The 20575-nt window shown below is 44.9% G+C and overlaps 1 pseudogene; it reads right to left on the bottom strand.

Annotated features, from left to right (window-relative positions):
- Nucleotides 1–4366: 4366 nt before the first annotated feature.
- On the bottom strand, nucleotides 4367–20052 carry LOC115113859 (putative ATP-dependent RNA helicase DHX57; annotated as a pseudogene).
- Nucleotides 20053–20575: the final 523 nt, after the last annotated feature.

Raw genomic sequence — 20575 nt, 5'->3', positions numbered from 1 at the left:
ATCCAGTCATCTCTCCCCAGAGAAACAGACAGGGTGTTGAGATGCCATGAACAACAATGGGTTTTGTCATCTGGTGTGATGTAACAATGTTAACTCCACATCCACTGGAGATGTCATGTCACACCTGAGGGGCTTTTTCCTACCCACATGACAAAAAAAAAGGACATTCCTACCATTCAACAACACATGGAAGCATTCTGAAGGTGGAGCACAGTGAGTGATGTTTTTTTTAAAGCTCCCCCTCTTCCCTTCCTATCAGCAGCCGTGGTGGAGACCGAGGCCAAATTGGTTCAATTAAGATAATCATTATTTTAATCAGGTAGCAAACCACTCAAACAGCCTCCTGAGACGGACAAAGACTAAAATAACCTTCAGTCAGAGAAAGAGAGGGGGGTGGGGAAAGAGAGACAAAACGAGAGGGAGGGTTATATCTGAACTCTGACAGAACAAAGCATCAGGCTGACCACTTACAGATAGAGAAATTCATTGCTGATTTATAATTATGTCAAATGCAATGCTTTACTCTTCTACACTGTGCTGATAACCACAATTATTCCATCAAAAAAGTGTGTGTGTCTGTCTCTGTCTGATGTGTGTCTAACTACAGATATCTGTATGGGAACCATCAAAGAGCAAACATTCCCAGAATTGAGCTAGCAGCTGAATCACAGTCTGAACTGCAGCCCCTGCCATGATGTAGCCTGCTAATCCAATATTCACTGGCAGGGATGGTGTATCAAAGGTGCACAGTGACACCTTAATTTTCACATCACATGGATGGAGAATAATAATGTGTTGTGATTCAGCTATACCTACAGTGCCTTGCAAAGTAATCATCTCCCTTGGCTTTTTTCCTATTTTGTTGCATTACAACCTGTAATTTAAATGGATTTTTATTTGGGTTTCATATAATGGAAAATAGTCCAAATTGGTGAAGTGAAAAAAAAAAAAAAAACTTTACAAAAAAATTATACAAAAGAAAAACAGAAAAGTGGTGCTTGCATATGTATTCACCCCCTTTGCTATGAAGCCCCTAAATAAGAACTGGTGCAACCAATTACCTTCAGAAGTCACATAATTAGTTAAATAAAGTCCACTTGTGTGCAATCTAAGTGTCACATGATATGTCACATGACCTCAGTACATCTACACCTGTTCTGAAAGGCCCCAGAGTCTGCAATACCACTAAGCAAGGGGAAACACCAAGTAAGCGGCACCATGAAGACCAAGGAGCTCTCAAAACAGGCCAGGGACAAATTTGTGGAGAAGTACAGATCAGGGTTGGGTTACAAAAAAATATCAGCAACTTTGAACATCCCACGGAGCATAATTAAATCCATTATAAAAAAAATGGAAAGATTATGGCACCACAACAACCCTGCCAAGAGAGGGCCGCCCACCAAAACTCACGGACCATGCAAGGGGGGCATTAATCGGTGAGGCAACAAAGAGACCAAAGATAACCCTGAAGGAGCTACAAAGCTCCACAGCGAAGATTGGAGTATCTGTCCATAGGACCACTTTAAGCCGTACACTGCCCCAAGCTGGGCTTTATGCAAGAGTGTCCAGAAAAAAAATCCATTGCTTAAAGAAAAAAATAAGCAAACATGTTTGGTGTTCGCCAAAAGGCATGTGGAAGACTCCCCAAATATATGGAAGAAGGTACTCTGGTCAGATGAGACTAAAATTGAACTTTTTGCCATCAAGGAAAATGCTATATCTGGCGCAAACCCAACACCTCTCATCACTCAGAGAACACCATCCCCACAGTGACGCATGGCGGTGGCAGCATCATGCTGTGTGGATGTTTTTAATCGGCAGGGACTGAGAAACTGGTCAGAATTGAAGGAATGATGGATGGCGTTAAATACAGGGGAATTCTTGAGGGAAACCTGTTTGTCTTCCAGAGATTTGAGACTGGGATGGAGGTTCACCTTCCAGCAGGACAATGACCCTAAGCATACTGCTAAAGCAACACTCGAGTGGTTTAAGGGGAAACATTTAATGTCTTAGAATGGCCTAGTCAAAGCCCAGACCTCAATCCAATTGAGTATTGTAGTACACCAGCAGAACCCATCCAACTTGAAGGAGCTGGAGCAGTTTTGCCTTGAAGAATGGGCAAAAATCCCAGTGGCTGGGGGGGGGGGTGAATATTTATGCACGCTCAAGTTCAGTTTTTCTTGACTCATTTCTTATTTGTTACACAAAAAATATTTGCCATCTTCAAAGTGGTAGGCATGTTGTGTAAAATGATACAAACCCACAAAAAAATCTATTTTAATTCCAGGTTTTAAGGCAACAAAATAGGAAAAATGCCAAGGGGGGTGAATACTTTCACAAGCCACTGTACCAACAGGGGAAAAATGTGTCTGAATCAGTGTTTCAGATACCTACTGAAGAAGTTCTGGCACTGGAATTATGTGACAGAAAAGCGAGTGCCCTTTATAAAATACAGTCCGCATAGGAATCTGTTGTGCACTTAGCAGACTCTACATCAGTTTCTTTCATATTGGTTTTTGATACATAGCAGCAAGCTTATTTCAAATAAATTCATACATACTGGACTGCCAACAGTTCCATTATCAAAATATGTCTTCATCAAAATACACAGAGGTTGAAGTCTAGTCTGTGCGGTTTTGAATGGGCTGTCAGAGGAAATCATATTGCTGCATCGACCATTAATTAATCAGCACACAGATCTCTTAAAACTGACACTTAAATGGGTGAATAGACAATGTAAAATATGTAATACCCACATTTATAATATGGTATGTTGAGTCAAAATAACTTTTATCAAACATTTGAATAAAGCAGATGCTGTGTTTTTGAACTATGTTCAAGTGACTTTACATTACCATGGAAAAAATGATTCAAATCAAATTTATTTATATAGCCCTTCGTACATCAGCTGATATCTCAAAGTGCTGTACAGAAACCCAGCCTAAAACCCCAAACAGCAAACAGCCCCAAACAGCAAACAATGCAGGTGTAAAAGCACGGATTAATTGTATGTTTTGGTCACAATCATTATTTTAATGCAAATGCTTGAGAACAAGTACCTGCACTGGTATCAGTCAGTGGTAAATGAGAGCCAACCCAGAGTTTAGTTCAATAGCTCCATCTGTTGATGGGATGTGTTCATGACAAAACAACCCCCTGGGTATTTTGTTGCCGTAGGCTATCAATTTCACATTCTGTTTCCACTACAAGACCATGGTACTTGCCTACGGCGCAGCAAGAGGAACTGCCCCTCCCTACCAGGCTATGCTCAAACCCAACACCCCAACCCGAGTACTCCATTCTTATAAAAACATTTTAACCGCTTTTTGTCCCCAATTTCGTGGTATCCAATTGGTAGTTACAGTCTTGTCCCATCGCTGCAACTCCCATACCGCCTTGGGAGAGGATAAGGTTGAGAGCTGTGCGTCCTCCGAAACACAACCCAGCCACTGCTTCTTGACACAATGCACATTTAACCCGGTAGTCAGCTGCACTAATGTGTCGGAGGAAACATCGTACACCTGGCTACCGTGTCAGTGTGAAATGCAACCGGTCCGCCACAGGAGTTGCTAGTGCAGGATGGGACAAGAACATCCCTGCCGGCCAAACCCTCCCCTAACCCAGACAACACTGGGCCAATTGTGCGCCGCCCCATTGGTCTCCCGGTCGCCTGCAACAGAGCCTGGACTCGAAACCAGGATCTCTAGTGACACAGCTAACACTGCCCGAGCACTGCCCGAGCTCCCGCTCAGCCCAATCAAAGCTCTTCTCCATCCTGGCACCACAATGATGGAACCACATCCTTAACAGTTCTGCCAACAAGAAATTCTGCTCCCAGACATTGATACAAAGCAACAAAACAACTAGGGCTTTACAATGACGGTGAAGACATAGGAAAATCTTGGGGTTAAGTGCATTAAAATCTTCCTAGAATTTGGACGTACATAGTGTTGGACATGCCACCATTCTCAGAAAAAATAAATATCTTATTTGAATGAAAACACACTGCTATTGGAAATTTTAACATAGTTTAGTTAAAGCATCGGTGTATGTGATCTAACTGCTAAAATGTTTGATCAAAATGTATACACATATAATGTCTAGGGACATAAAATACTATTTATGGAATGTCCCAGTTGATTCCATACCTTTCCAATAACAACTAATTCTGATCCCCTTTCATTTCTTTCTGAAACGTTCACACAAGAGACAATCGTAATGTCCATTTTTCATCTGCACGACTGAATAATAGGCTACTATATCTATCTCTGAAATACAACTTGAAGAGATTCAAGACATTGGCAAAAAGTTTTGAAGAATATGGAAACACGGTAGTACATTTCTTGGAATGATTTCCGTCCCTTGGCTATGAGCCACTGTCGCATGTCTCCTACACAGGCATTGGGTGGAAGTAAAACACCTGCTGTACATAGTGCTCCTTAACCAAAGATCAGTAGTACTGATTTTATGTAGCAGCTGTAGACAAGGTACTCTTTCCGGGGAGATGACGAACTCTCCCTTCTGCAGCTCCACGTTAACCTGTCCCCCTCCGAACAGAACCAGGGTGTACACTGACACCATGCTGCAGTCTCTGATGAACACATGGCTCGTCTTCACCTTCTCATGGTACACCATGTAGAGGCTGTCATAGTGGCCCCGGAAACCACCACTTAACCAATAAACTAAAGCAAAACAAAAAAATAGCTTGTGTGGTTGTTTTGGATTAACTTTTTAGTTACTGTAAAATAGTATTGGTTATGTCTCTGTAGTTTATTCTCACTGTGCGAAAGTTGTAACGTGTAGTTGATGGAGGAGGGGTGTACGTGGACACAGCCATCATTCTTGGTCATGTAGTGCAGCTCGTCTTCATCTTCACTGCGCCTTTACTGGTCTGTTTGAACTTCTCATGAGGAGACCTCACCTAGCACAGTAATCAATGGCTTAGCTAAGGTACATATACTGAGCAAAAATATAAAACGCAACATGTATAAAGTGTTGGTCCCATGTTTCATGAGCGGAAATGAAAGATCCCAGAAATGTTCCATATGCACAAAAAGCTTATTTCTCTCAAATGTTGCGCACAAATTTGTTTACATCCCTGTTAGTGAACATTTCCATTTTGCCAAGATAATCCATCCACCTGACAGGTGTGGCATATTAAGAAGCTGATTAAACAGCATGATCAGTACACAGGTGCACCTTGTGCTGGGGACATTAAAAGGCCACACTAAAATTTGCACTTTTCTCACACAACACAATGCCACAGATGTCTCAAGTTGAGGGAGTGTGCAATTGGCATGCTGACTGCAGGAATGCCCACGTGAGCTGTTGTTGGCTAAAGCTTAATGTTCATTTCTCTACCATAAGCCGCCTCCAACGTAATTTAAAAAATGTGGCAGTACATCCAACCGGCCTTACAACCGCAGACCACATGTAACCACGCCTGTGGGATCGTCTGAGACCAGCCACCCGAACGAACAGCTGAAATAAACTGTGGGTTTGCACAACCGAATAATTTCTGCACAAACTGTCTGAACCCAGGGTCTTAACCTGACTACAGTTCGGCGTCGTAACAAACTTCAGTGGGAAAATGCTCAACTTCGATGGCCCCTGGCACGCTGGGGAAGTGTGTTCTTCACAGATGAATCCCAGTTTCAACTGTACAGGGCAGATGGCCGACAGCATGTATGGTGTCGTGTGGACAAGCGGTTTGCTGATGTCAACGTTGTGAACAGGGTGCCCCATGGCCCATGCCTGGAAGCTGAAAATGTCCCAGTTCTTCTATGGCCTGCATACTCAGACAAGTCACCAATTGAGCATGTTTGGGATGCTCTGGATCTACGTATACGAAAGCTTGTTCCAGTTCTCGCCAATATCCAGCGACTTCGCAAAGCCATTGAAAAGGAGTGGGACAACATCCCACAGGCCAGAATCAACAGCCTGATCAACTATGCAAAGGAGATGTTCAACTGTTCTGCCTTATTATTATTCGACCATGCTGGTCATTTATGAACATTTGAACATCTTGGTCATGTTCTGTTATAATCTCTACCCGGCACAGCCAGAAGAGGACTGGCCACCCCACATAGCCTGGTTCCTCTCTAGGTTTCTTCCTAGGTTTTGGCCTTTCTAGGGAGTTTTTCCTAGCCACCGTGCTTTTACACCTGCATTGTTTGCTGTTTGGGGTTTTAGGCTGGGTTTCTGTACAGCACTTTGAGATATCAGCTGATGTACGAAGGGCTATATAAATACATTTGATTTGATTTTGATTTGATGTGTCGCGCTGCATGAGACAAATGTTGGTCACACCAGATACTGACTGGTTTTCTGATCCATGCCCCTACTTTTTGTTTAAGGTATATGTGACCAACAGATGCATATCTGTATTCCGGTCATAACTTGCAGGCTTGTTTTCGAGTTGCTGTGCGTTTTGTTGCCAACCTATTTTTGCTACCTGACAACTTTACGGTTTTCACTTTTTAATTACCGTTCATATATTTATTTATTTTTTCCTCAACTTTTTCACTCCGGACGCTTTATCTGGACACGATTCGTCAGGACCTCCAACAGCCGAAGCTAAGTAGTAACATTAACATGATGCCTTCTAATTGCAGCCGCTGTACTCGCCTTACGGCGAGGATAGCTGTGCTGCAAGCCCAGCTTCAGACGCAATCGTTAGGCAAGGGTAATTTCAGTGTAGGAAAGGATGAAACAGCGTCTGTGCCACCAGTAAGTACAGATAGTAGTATAAATCCCCTGGCACAGTCCCCGCAGCCGGACAACTTTCTCACGGTTTCTGGAAGGAAATGCTGTAGGAACGCTCAACCGGTGTCGCTCATTCAGCCGACAGAAACTTTCAACCGGTTTTCCCCATTAAGCAGCGGGTCGGAGTCAGAGGCCGATTCTTCTCTGGTCTCTACTCCTCCCGTTACGGGGTCTGAGATGCCGAAGCTTCCCACCATTAGCTCTGACAAATTGAAAACTCTAGTCATTGGCGACTCCATTACCCGCAGTATTAGACTTAAAACGAATCATCCAGCGATCATACACTGTTTACCCAGGGGCAGGGCTACCGACGTTAAGGCTAATCTGAAGATGGTGCTGGCTAAAGCTATGCCACTAGCACAGTCAGTGTAGTCAGCTCAGCTATCACCATTGAGACCGTGTCTGTGCCTCGACCTAGGTTGGGCAAAACTAAACATGGCGGTGTTCGCCTTAGCAATCTCACTAGGATAAAGACCACCTCCATTCCTGTCATTACTGAAAGAGATCATGATACCTCACATCTCAAAATAGGGCTACTTAATGTTAGATCCCTTACTTCAAAGGCAATTATAGTCAATGAACTAATCACTGATCATAATCTTGATGTGATTGGCCTGACTGAAACATGGCTTAAGCCTGATGAATTTACTGTTTTAAATGAGGCCTCACCTCCTGGCTACACTAGTGGCCATATCCCCCGTGCATCCCGCAAAGGCGGAGGTGTTGCTAACATTTACGATAGCAAATTTCAATTTACAAAAAAAAAATGACGTTTTCGTCTTTTGAGCTTCTAGTCATGAAATCTATGCAGCCTACTCAATCACTTTTTATAGCTACTGTTTACAGGCCTCCTGGGCCATGTACAGCGTTTCTCACTGAGTTCCCTGAATTCCTATCGGACCTTGTAGTCATAGCAGATAATATTCTAATCTTTGGTGACTTTAATATTCACATGGAAAAGTCCACAGACCCACTCCAAAAGGCTTTCGGAGCCATCATCGACTCAGTGGGTTTTGTCCAACATGTCTCTGGACCCACTCACTGTCACAGTCATACGCTGGACCTAGTTTTGTCCCATGGAATAAATGTTGTGGATCTTAATGTTTTTCCTCATAATCCTGGACTATCGGACCACCATTTTATTACGTTTGCAATTGCAACAAATAATCTGCTCAGACCCCAACCAAGGAACATCATTAGTCGTGCTATAAATTCACAGACAACACAAAGATTCCTTGATGCCCTTCCAGACTCCCTCTGCCTACCCAAGGACGCCAGAGGACAAAAATCAGTTAACCACCTAACTGAGGATCTCAATTTAACCTTGCACAATACCCTAGATGCAGTTGCACCCCTAAAAACTAAAAAAAAATCTCATAAGAAACTAGCTCCTGGGTACACAGACAATACCCGAGCTCTGAAGCAAGCTTCCAGAAAATTGGAACGGAAATGGCGCCACACCAAACTGGAAGTCTTCCGACTAGCTTGGAAGGACGGTACCGTGCAGTACCGAAGAGCCCTTACTGCTGCTCGATCATCCTATTTTTCTAACTTAATTGAGGAAAATAAGAACAATCCGAAATTCCTTTTTGATACTGTCGCAAAGCTAACTAAAAAGCAGCATTCCCCAAGAGAGGATGACTTTCACTTTAGCAGTGATAAATTCATCAACTTCTTTGAGGAAAAGATTATGATTATTAGAAAGCAAATTACGGACTCCTCTTTAAACCTGCGTATTCCTCCAAACCTCAGTTGTCCTGAGTCTGCACAACTCTGCCAGGACCTAGGATCAAGAGAGACGCTCAAGTGTTTTAGTACTATATCTCTTGACACAATGATGAAAATAATCATGGCCTCTAAACCTTCAAGCTGCATACTGGACCCTATTCCAACTAAACTACTGAAAGAGCTGCTTCCTGTGCTTGGCCCTCCTATGTTGAACATAATAAACGGCTCTCTATCCACTGGATGTGTACCAAACTCACTAAAAGTGGCAGTAATAAAGCCTCTCTTGAAAAAGCCAAACCTTGACCCAGAAAATATAAAAAACTATCGGCCTATATCGAATCTTCCATTCCTCTCAAAATTTTTAGAGAAGGCTGTTGCACAGAGACTCACTGCCTTCCTGAAGACAAACAATGTATACGAAATGCTTCAGTCTGGTTTTAGACCCCATCATAGCACTGAGACGGCACTTGTGAAGGTGGTAAATTACATTTTAATGGCATCGGACCGAGGCTCTGCATCTGTCCTCGTGCTCCTAGAACTTAGTGCTGCTTTTGATACCATCGATCACCACATTCTTTTGGAGAGACTGGAAACCCAAATTGGTCTACACGGACATGTTCTGGCCTGGTTTAGATCTTATCTGTCGGAAAGATATCAGTTTGTCTCTGTGAATGGTTTGTCCTCTGACAAATCAACTGTAAATTTCGGTGTTCCTCAAGGTTCCGTTTTAGGACCACTATTGTTTTCACTATATATTTTACCTCTTGGGGATGTTATTCGAAAACATAATGTAAACTTTCACTGCTATGCGGATGACACACAGCTGTACATTTCAATGAAACATGGTGAAGCCCCAAAATTGCCCTCGCTAGAAGCATGTGTTTCAGACATAAGGAAGTGGATGGCTGCAAACTTTCTACTATTAAACTCGGACAAAACAGAGATGCTTGTTCTAGGTCCCAAGAAACAAAGAGATCTTCTGTTGAATCTGACAATTAATCTTAATGGTTGTACAGTCGTCTCAAATAAAACTGAAGGACCTCGGCGTTACTCTGGACCCTGATCTCTCTTTTGAAGAACATATCAAGACCATTTCGAGGACAGCTTTTTTCCATCTACGTAACATTGCAAAAATCAGAAACTTTCTGTCCAAAAATGATGCAGAAAAATTCATCCATGCTTTTGTCACTTCTAGGTTAGACTACTGCAATGCTCTATTTTCTGGCTACCCGGATAAAGCACTAAATAAACTTCAGTTAGTGCTAAATACGGCTGCTAGAATCCTGACTAGAACCAAAAAATTTGATCATATTACTCCAGTGCTAGCCTCTCTACACTGGCTTCCTGTCAAAGCAAGGGCTGATTTCAAGGTTTTACTGCTAACCTACAAAGCATTACATGGGTTTGCTCCTAACTATCTCTCTGATTTGGTCCTGCCGTACATACCTACACGTACGCTACGGTCACAAGACGCAGTCCTCCTAATTGTCCCTAGAATTTCTAAACAAACAGCTGGAGGCAGGGCTTTCTCCTATAGAGCTCCATTTTTATGGAACGGTCTGCCTACCCATGTCAGAGACGCAAACTCGGTCTCAACCTTTAAGTCTTTACTGAAGACTCATCTCTTCAGTGGGTCATATGATTGAGGGTAGTCTGGCCCAGGAGTGGGAAGGTGAACGGAAAGGCTCTGGAGCAACGAACCGCCCTTGCTGTCTCTGCCTGGCCGGTTCCCCTCTTTCCACTGGGATTCTCTGCCTCTAACCCTATTACAGGGGCTGAGTCACTGGCTTACTGGGGCTCTCTCATGCCGTCCCTGGAGGGGGTGCGTCACCTGAGTGGGTTGATTCACTGTTGTGGTCATCCTGTCTGGGTTGGCGCCCCCCTCCTTGGGTTGTGCCGTGGCGGAGATCTTTGTGGGCTATACTCAGCCTTGTCTCAGGATGGTAAGTTGGTGGTTGAAGATATCCCTCTAGTGGTGTGGGGGCTGTGCTTTGGCAAAGTGGGTGGGGTTATATCCTTCCTGTTTGGCCCTGTCCGGGGTGTCCTCGGATGGGGCCACAGTGTCTCCTGACCCCTCCTGTCTCAGCCTCCAGTATTTATGCTGCAGTAGTTTATGTGTCGGGGGCTGGGGTCAGTTTGTTATATCTGGAGTACTTCTCCTGTCCTATTCGGTGTCCTGTGTGAATCTAAGTGTGCGTTCTCTAATTCTCTCCTTCTCTCTTTCTTTCTCTCTCTCGGAGGACCTGAGCCCTAGGACCATGCCCCAGGACTACCTGACATGATGACTCCTTGCTGTCCCCAGTCCACCTGGCCATGCTGCTGTTCCAGTTTCAACTGACCTGAGCCCTAGGACCATGCCCCAGGACTACCTGACATGATGACTCCTTGCTGTCCCCAGTCCACCTGGCCATGCTGCTGCTCCAGTTTCAACTTCCACCTGACTGTGCTGCTGCTCCAGTTTCAACTGTTCTGCCTTATTATTATTCGACCATGCTGGTCATTTATGAACATTTGAACATCTTGGCCATGTTCTGTTATAATCTCCACCCGGCACAGCCAGAAGAGGACTGGCCACCCCACATAGCCTGGTTCCTCTCTAGGTTTCTTCCTAGGTTTTGGCCTTTCTGGGGAGTTTTTCCTAGCCACCGTGCTTCTACACCTGCATTGCTTGCTGTTTGGGGTTTTAGGCTGGGTTTCTGTACAGCACTTTGAGATATCAGCTGATGTACGAAGGGCTATATAAATAAATTTGATTTGATTTGTATTCCCAGTCATGTGAAATGCATAGATTAGGGCCTAATTTCCTATGAACTGTAACTTTGAATTTGTTGCATGTTGCATTTATAATTTTTGTTCAGTGTACATTATACAAGTACTGAGCTGTTGATCATACTGGATGGGTAAAGGCTCACCTGAACTAAATTGGGATAAAGGGCAGCACAGAGCAACCTGATGTTGTCAGAGTTGAGGTTGGCCTGTGGAGAGAAAGAGTGAAATGATTAACTTGCAAGATTTATGAACAGATTTTATGTGACAATGCAGCATTTAAATTAATCATTTGCAGCTCAGGAACGAGTCGTTCTTTTTGAACTACTTTTTACTGACTTGAGTCACGATTCCTTTTTCTGAGTGACACATTCATTTTAGTTGTTCATTTAACCTGCTGGCTGCAATGAATCCTACAGCAGGATTAATATGCGCTCCCGGCTAGGCGGCTCCGGAGACCACCGACTGTCTATCTCGGCAAGCGGTACCAGTACACCAAGTCTGGAACTAACAGGACCCTGAACAGCTTCTACCCCCAAGCCACAATACTACTAATCAAATGTCTAACCGGACTACCTGCATTGACCCTTTTTTTGAACTAACTCTCTTACACGGACTCTATTCTATGCACATACACACTGCAACACACACACACACATAACATGCACACATATGCGTACTGACACCACACAGGCTGCTGCTACAGCTCAGTCTATTATCTATTTAGTTGTCTAGTCACTTTACCCCTACTGATATGTACATAGCTACCTCGTACCCCTGCACATCAACACGGTACTGGTGCTCCCTGTATAAAGTAATTTCATATTTTACTCGTTATTGTTAGTCACTGTGTACTTATTCCTCGTTTTACTATTTATATATTTTTTTTATCTTTAACTCTGCATTATTGGAAAAGGACCCGTAAGTAAGCATTTCACTGTTGTTTACGAAGCATATGACAAATAAAATTGGATTTGATTTTACATGTGGGCGCAGGAAAATAGATCATGCTCCAGGCAGAATAGAGAAGACCAATACATGTTTTGATAATTGATGGCATGGTTCAAGAACGAAATTGCAATGAATTTATTGTTGAATGTTATCAATGAACACAGCTTTGCAGAACCAAAACATACACAGCCTGCCTCTGCTCAAAAAACGTGAACTTGGGGGCTGCTGCAGTTTGCGAATGATGTTGTGCAGAAGTCAAGCAATGGCATTCTGCCATTGAGTTGTTCACAATCTAGTCCGGTTGCGGCAGCAACTAGACCTTGTTTCAAAGGTATACATGATGTTATTTGTATGCCTAGCAATCAAAAATGTACATTGCTTGAAGCACACTTTTACAAGTCTCAGTCACAAATGACAGCTCCTATAAGCCCCTACGGTGAACGAGAGGCTTGAAGAATCCTAATTATTTGGTTTATTATTCATTGTTCGCTGGTAGTGTCCTGGGCGCTATGGGCATTACAGAATCCAATGAACTAAATGAGTCTAAAGATTTGTTTGTTTGACTGAACGAGTTGAAAAGATCCAAGTCAGTAAAAAGAACCCAACTTCCTATCACTCATTTCTATCATGGATATATCTTAGGTACTGTATAATTCTGATTGAAACATAAGTGTGTGTGTGTGTTCTACCTCGCAGCCCCTAGCCTCCAGGACACCCTCAGTCCATTTGGCAGCCATTCTCTCCATGACTCTGGCCCTCCGTCCCTCCTTGACAAAGACAATGTCAGACAGCAGCTCCGTAAACTGCCTCTTCAGACTGGTTATCTCCTGCAAACCACAAAGCACATCTCAGACTCTTGCAAGTACCGTACAATACAACACTGTAATAATGCCACCTGTCAGGAAAGATGCCACAGAACAGTATCTGACCTGTAAGGCCCTGCCAGGCAGGAAGTTCTCTCAGCAGTACTGAAACCAAGCCTGGTTCACGTTCTTGGCTGCACCACACCAGCCGTGTGCAACAGCAACACATTACATTAGACAGTCACATGTCCACAGCAGATCATCTGTATTCTACCCGGTGTTTTAGTTGGTTCTACATCTTGCATTGCCACTCAGAACATGTACATCGGTGTCTCAAGGCAAATGCAATTTTTCATAGCTGGTTCAGGTATCATTTCAGTATTTCTGGCATTAGTGTTATAGTGCTAGCGTGTGTTAATATTCGTGACATGGCTAGGGGATAAACAGTAGAGAGAGGTTCAGGTCTGCCCAGTGTGCCTAGCCCCAGTGTGTCAAGTACAGTACCTTGTATCCCTGCAGCAGGGCCAGATGGTCACTGTTAGCCAGGGCGTAACTCAGCTTATTCTCATTGGCCTCCTCCCTCTTATCCCAAGGAGACACCTGGCCACAGGAAGAAAACACTGCAGGAGAGGAGAAAAAGAAGATAGTGAAACTTGTGACCGTCTGTGTGAAAATGGAAAGCCTCACGGGATTTCACATTTCTACTCATTCCAATTCAACCCAAAGGCTCTGATAGACTGCCATTAGTAAACTCAGGCTGGCAGCGTCTGTGAGGGCAGGGTCCAGGCAGCGGGAGATGGCACCAAACAGCATGAGTTTGCTAACAAACGTCCATGGGCAGACAGGCCAGGTGGGAGTTCAGAGGGGTGAGCTTCTCGTCGGCCGTCAGAGCCCCCAGGTCTTGCAGACATTGCTGGGCCGCGTCCAGACTGCCCATGGCTAGGGGCATCCTCCGAGAGAACAGACTCCAACAGCCGCTCCACAAACACACGCAGGGTCTTAATCCTGAGAGAGAGAAGGAAAGTGGGGATAGAGAGAGAGGTGGAGAAAAGGGGCAGTGTTGGGAATTTCAAAGTGAAAATATGTTTGCATTGGTGACAACATGTCATGAGTATCTACATTGAAAATCCAGGGAAGGTTCAAATGAATGTCAGTGGTTAAATAGAGAGACAGTGCCTGGTACATGAGTAAATAACACAAATTGGTCACTTAAGAGCACCATTGGCACAGTGCTGTAGTTAGGTGATATTAGAAATGATTTAACTATTATTTAACCAGGTATGTTGACTGAACACATATTCTCATGTACAGCAACAACAGGGGATGATTAGGTGGCCATGATGGTATGAGGGCCAGATTGGGAATTTAGACAGGCCATCGGGGTTAACACCCCTACTTTTACAATAACTGGCATGGGTGACCACAAAGAGTCACGATACCCGTTTAACATCCCATCCGAAAGACAGAACTCTACACAGAGCAATGTTCCCAATCATTGCCCTGGGGCATTGGGATATTTTTTTAGACCACAGGAAAGAGTGCCTCCTACTGGCCCTCCATCACCACTTCCAGCAGCATCTGGTCTCCCATCCAGGACCAAGCCTGCTAAGTTTCAGAAGTCAGCCAGCAGTGGGATGCAGGGTGGTAATGCTGCTGGCAAAGGATTTTGACTAAGTTGTTTAAGTTGACAATTATTTACTGGAAGACTGGAATTGGTCAGTAGCGCAGTCCTCAGTAGAAAAGGAGCGGACTTTGGTGAGAGCAACAGTCAAATTTTCAGTGTCAATGGTGTATAAAATTCCTTCATAGTGAATCTCGGCCTTCGAGATTAGGCAAATTTTACTCCCGATGTAGGGAGAGTCCTGTAATGGTCTGCTTGCCTGAGGCAGAGCTGCTCCGAGGGGGATCTCTGGCAGCTCTGTTCAGCCAGCTGGTGTTGGAAGCAGTGGATGGTGAAGAAGTAGACCCCCGAGGCCAAATGGCCTGCTCACCCCCCCCTCTGCAGGGCATTGGCATGGGTCACTCACGACTCCTCCAGGCTCCCCAAGCTCTTCGAAGCGTTGTAACTGAGGGGAAAGACAGCGAAATAACACTCACATGCCGTCTAGCTCAGTGTGTATTATAAGCAGCCAAATATGCACTGCTATCAATTCATTGGTTCACTCCTTATAACAGGTTAGTATAGAAAATATATGTGTTGTACACATTAATATAGTTTGCACTTATCGAATGTGCTCTCATCAGAACTTGACAGTTATGGAAACCAGTTGAGAGTATTGAAACACGGCCCCTGTCTGCAGAGACATCCGAGGGTTTAGAGGTCAGAGGTTACAGTACCTTTTCTCCTTTATCTTCCCCGAGTCGACCATGTCATTGATAGTGCAGGAGGTCTCTGCGAAGTTGGTGGTGATGATGATCTTGGTGACCAGCTGAACACAGCCTGCTGCTCCTCGTTAAACAGGGGCGATTGGACCTCCCGAGTGATGCAGGGGTTTAAGCGTCACTACAAACCCGGGTTCGATCCCAGGCTGTGTCACAGCCGGCCGTGACCGGGAGGCCCATGAGGCAGTGCACAATTGGCCCAGCGTCGTCTGGGTTAGAGGAGGGTTTGACTGACAGGGATTTCCTTGTCCCCTCAAGCTCTAGTGACTCCTTGCGGCGGGCCGGGCGCCTACAAACTGACTTCGGTCGCCAGCTGGACGGTCATTCCACCGACACATTGGTGCAGCTGGTTTCTGGGTTAAGTGAGCAGTGTGTCAAGAAGCAGTGCGGCTTGGCAGTGTCGTGTTTCGGAGGACGCATGACTCTCGACCTTCACCTCTCCCGAGTCCGTAGGGGAGTTGCAGCGATGGGACAAGACTAACTACTAATTGGATATCATGAAATTGGGGAGTAGAAGTACAAAAAAAAAACTAAAATAAATAAATAAATACAAAAAATGTAAAGAAAAGAAAAAGATAGTGATGAGTAGAGCTGGTACATCACACACCTGACACACAATCACACGCACTTTACTACACACACACACACACACACACAAACACACAACTATCACAACCACATATTTATGCAAAACTCCACAACTCATAATTCTAGCAATCCTGCAAATTCATCCAGAACACACACCCTGTATTTAAAACCTGGCTCCCATGTTGAACATCCTGTTTCTGCAAAACTCCACAACTCATAATTCTAGCAATCCTGCAAATTCATCCAGTACAGTGCTCCCTGTATTTCCCTACCTGGCTCTGTTCCAGTTGTTGAACATCCTGTTGGTCTGGAGCTGCTCATAGAGCGTTTTAATCTCAGCCAGGCCCACCAGCACCTACATACACCAAGATGCTTGAAGGATGTGGATGGTGTGTGGTGGGGTAGATAGTGTGCATCGGTACCTGGTATGTGGATGGTGTGTGGTTGGGTAGATAGTGTGCATCGGTACCTGGTATGTGGATGGTGTGTGGTTGGGTAGATAGTGTGCATCGGTACCTGGTATGTGGATGGTGTGTGGTTGGGTAGATAGTGTGCATCGGTACCTGGTATGTGGATGGTGTGTGGTTGGGTAGATAGTGTGCATCAGTACCTGGTATGTGGATGGTGTTGCAGTTGTTGTAGTACAGGGAGAAGCAGTCAGCTTTCAGGGTGGCACTCATCAGGATGAACTTCAGTTCTGGGCTCTGGACCATCAGATCCTTCTCCACCAGCAGGAGGAAGTCACTGAGGGAGAGGGATGGAGAGAGAAATCAAGATGAGACAACTGGCACAATAGTGAATGAGTCTATATGCTGTTGGCTTACGAGGGGGCGCTTATGCATACTCATAAAGGAGGCGCTCGGGCACCTCATCCACTATGATACGAGAGATCCCTGTGAGGTCTGCGTCCCCTCCAGCCTCCTCAGCAGCATTCCTGTGGTGCATTACAGCAGCCTGGTAGAGGGAGGAAGGAAGGAAGGGGGAGGCATAGAGTGAGTGAGAGAGAGAGAGAGAGAGAGAAAGAGAGAGAGGAGAAAGAGAGAGAGAGAGAGAGAGAGAGAGAGAAAGAGAGAGAGAGAAAGAGAGAGAGAGAGAGGAGAAAGAGAGAGAGAGAGGAGAGAGAGAGAGAGAGAGAGAGAGAGAGAGAGAGAGAGAGAGAGAGAGAGAGAGAGAGAGAGAGAGAGAGAGTAGAGAAAGAGAGAGAGGAGAAAGAGAGAGAGGAGAGAGAGGAGAGAGAGAGAGAGAGAGAGAGAGAAAGGGAGAGAGAGAGAGAGTACAAGCTTAATTGAAGTTCAACAACAGCTTTAACTGGAATGCCAGGTTATGTGAGCGTGTGAACAACATTGAGTTCCACTGACCCCGATGGTCTCCAGACGGATCTGGTAGCCCCTGAGTTACCGAGGCGTTCTATACCGCTCCTGTGCCACCCTGTCGGCCACAGAGATGGCAAAGATACAGCAGGGCTGGGTGCAGATGATGCTAGCCACCTGGTCGGCAGGCCCACTCAGAGACGCATCCAAAGTGAACTAACGGATCTGGGTGGTCTTACCACACCTGTAGAAGACCAACACAAAGACATCAGATCTTAACACCAAGTTAACATCAAACATAGAACACTGCAGCATGCAACACATCTAATACCATCATTTCACATCAGCAGGTCCTTCTCATTCCAGTCAGCCAGCTTGAGTCTCTGCTGCACGATGGAGGTGAAATGCCTGGATGACTGGCAGAGAGAGGAACAGTAACAGGGGATTAGGTGGAGCAAACAGACATTCCAATATCATCACCAGGGACATGACCACTTATGATTTTAGCTGTAAGGTTTACAGGCATGACTACCGGTAGTATTGGACAGGACTGATAAATCGCAATTCCCCCATAACACCAATAGATGGCGCTAAATAGCTGCTTACATTTCTCTCTTGTTCTGTAGTCAGCCTTAGTGTTTTTTCGGGTTGACTAAGTCTCTCAGCTGCATGGGAAAATGTGTCGAATTGCAGGAAATTTGCTTAAAACGACAAAAACGTCTCTCAGCTACATGGAGAAATTATATTAATTACAGAAAATTGGCCCTGCTACGCCCCCACCACCTAAACTTTTTACCCCTTTTCTCCCCAATTGGTAGTTTGTCTTGTCCCATCGCTGCAACTCCCATACGGACTCGAGAGGTGAAGGTCGAGAGCCATGCATCCTCCAAAACACGACCCTGCCAAAATGCACTGCTTCTTGACACACTGCTTGCTTAACTCACCAATGTGTCGGAGGAAACATCGTCCAACTGGCGACCATATCAGAGTGCATGCGCCCGGCCCACCACAGGAGTCGCTAGAGTGCGATGAGACAAGGACATCCCGGCCAGCCGAACCCTCCACTAACTCGGATGACGCTGGGCCAATTGTGCGTCGCCTCATATCTCTCCCATTCGCGGCCTGCTGCGACACAGCCCGGGTTCGAACCCAGATCTGTAGTGACGCCTCTGCAGTGACCTAGACCGCTGCGCCACTCGGGGGGCCCTAAGACCCTTTTTTGATCCAGAGAAAACCCTGGTAGTGACAGCCCAGAATGAAGTACACTCTCTACTCTACCTGTTTTCTCCTGAATTCTCGACACAGTTTGATGTTCTCTTGCTGATGGCCCTCTGTCTTCTCTTCATGCCTTTTCACCATTTTTTCCTCCGGTTGACATACAATGCCTTCGGAAAGTTTTCAGACCCCTTGACTCTTTCCACATTTTGTTATGTTACAGCCTTATTCTAAAATTGATACAAATTCTCAGCAATCTACATACAATACCCCATAATGACAAAGCGAAAACAGGTTTTTAGACATTTTTGTTAATTTATAAAACCATAAAATAACAGAAATACCTTATAAGTAAGTAAGGTATAATACTTATACTTATAAGTATTCAGACCCTTTGCTACTCGAAATTGAGCTCAGGTGCATCCTGTTTACATTGATCATCCTTGAGATGTTTCTACAACTTGATTGGAGTCCACCTGTGGTAAATTCAATTGATTGGACATGAGTTCTAAAGTCACACACCTGTCTATATAAGGTGCTCCAGCTCATACTCTGTAAAGCTGAATTCAGGCTGGCTCGCACTGGGTCTTGGGGGCCCGAGGCGTTCCCCTTGGTGGGCATCTGGTGCTTATACTTGCACTTGGTTCCAAATCTGCAGCCAGCAGATGTCCCGAAAGTGAACGGGGGCCGCCGGTGATAGTGCAGGAGGTCTGGGTCCAGAGTGATGGTCCACATGCTGTTGGCAATACGCTCGGTGAAGCGGTTGCCGTAGATGGCGGTGAGGGCCAGAGACTCCTGCTGATACCTGCAGAACTTTCCTATGGCAAACAGTCCTATGACTGGCTTGGGTGTGGGCCACCGTTCGTCCTCTGAGTCAGGATCATAGACAGGGCTCTCCACAGGCTCATTAGGTTCCAGAACTGCACTTCCTCCTGGTAATCCAGCTAGTCATACTCTTCCTCTTCATCATACTCCTCTGCTTCTTCACTGAGAAAGAACAGGTGTGTTAAGATTATGTGATGTTATTAGTCTGTTCCAGTCAAAAAGGTGAGTGACACCTGATACATCACAGTGCAACTACACAAACCTCTGCAGAGAAGAAAACAACAACCCCTGAATACCAACACATTTTCCAATTCTTCCAATATTATACAGAGACCCCAGTATTCTGAAGGCACTCCAGTATACAGGCTCTCTTCCTATGTTATGAGAACGCTCACTCATAAGGCTTGTTGTCATAGTCCTAGGTCTGCAGCTCTCTCAACAGCTCCTTCACCTGCTCCTGGTTCTTATTGGTAATGAAGATCTTCTGCATGGGCAGCTTGCCCATCATCTCTGCCAATGCCCCTTCCGACTCTGCTAAACGGGCCTGCACCACCGCCACCCATTCCTCTGCCTGAGGTGGGCCTGTGGTGAGAGAAAGAGAAATGTGTTTATTATTCAGGTTTATTCCACAGTTTAAAGGATAAGAGCTAATATCTAACTAATTATTTTAAGAGGAGTGCAGTATAAAACCTGACTGACTATTCAATTGCACAACGCATTGCCAGCCAAATATGTTATGTGGATTATGCGTCAGACATACCACTTGCATTACTGTAGCACTAGGTTCTTTTGCAGTTGCTCATTTCACTTCCTAATCTGGATTTCAGTTTTCAGTTCAGATGACACATACAGTAGAGCAGGTGGACATCATTTTTGTAAGGCACGGTGTCGGTGCCTTGAAAGTAGTAGGAACCGGCTAGCTAAAATGTTACTTTATGGCTGACGAGACACACGTTTACAGCGTGTTTAGTTCATAACACTTCTTGGGTTGTCGGCAAACTAGATAATTGACCAGAATGACCACTCAACAGTGCATTGTCACAGCCAGCTAGGACGGAGGATTGCTAGCCATTAGCCATAAAATAGATATCAGTAGGTCGGGAGGCACATTGTTTCTTTCTGTATGGGCAAGAGGACAATTAGTCAATTATTTTGCTATTCAAAAAACAATTTACTATCGAGAAAAATAATGCATAAGAGAAACGGATAGCAGGTTATTTATCCAGAGACCAAGACAATTTA

Source organism: Oncorhynchus nerka, linkage group LG28 (genome assembly GCF_034236695.1).
Source record: "Oncorhynchus nerka isolate Pitt River linkage group LG28, Oner_Uvic_2.0, whole genome shotgun sequence".
Taxonomy (NCBI): Eukaryota; Metazoa; Chordata; class Actinopteri; order Salmoniformes; family Salmonidae; genus Oncorhynchus; species Oncorhynchus nerka.
The sequence above is the reverse complement of the archived record's forward strand: the minus strand, read 5'-3'. Positions and strand labels throughout refer to the sequence as shown.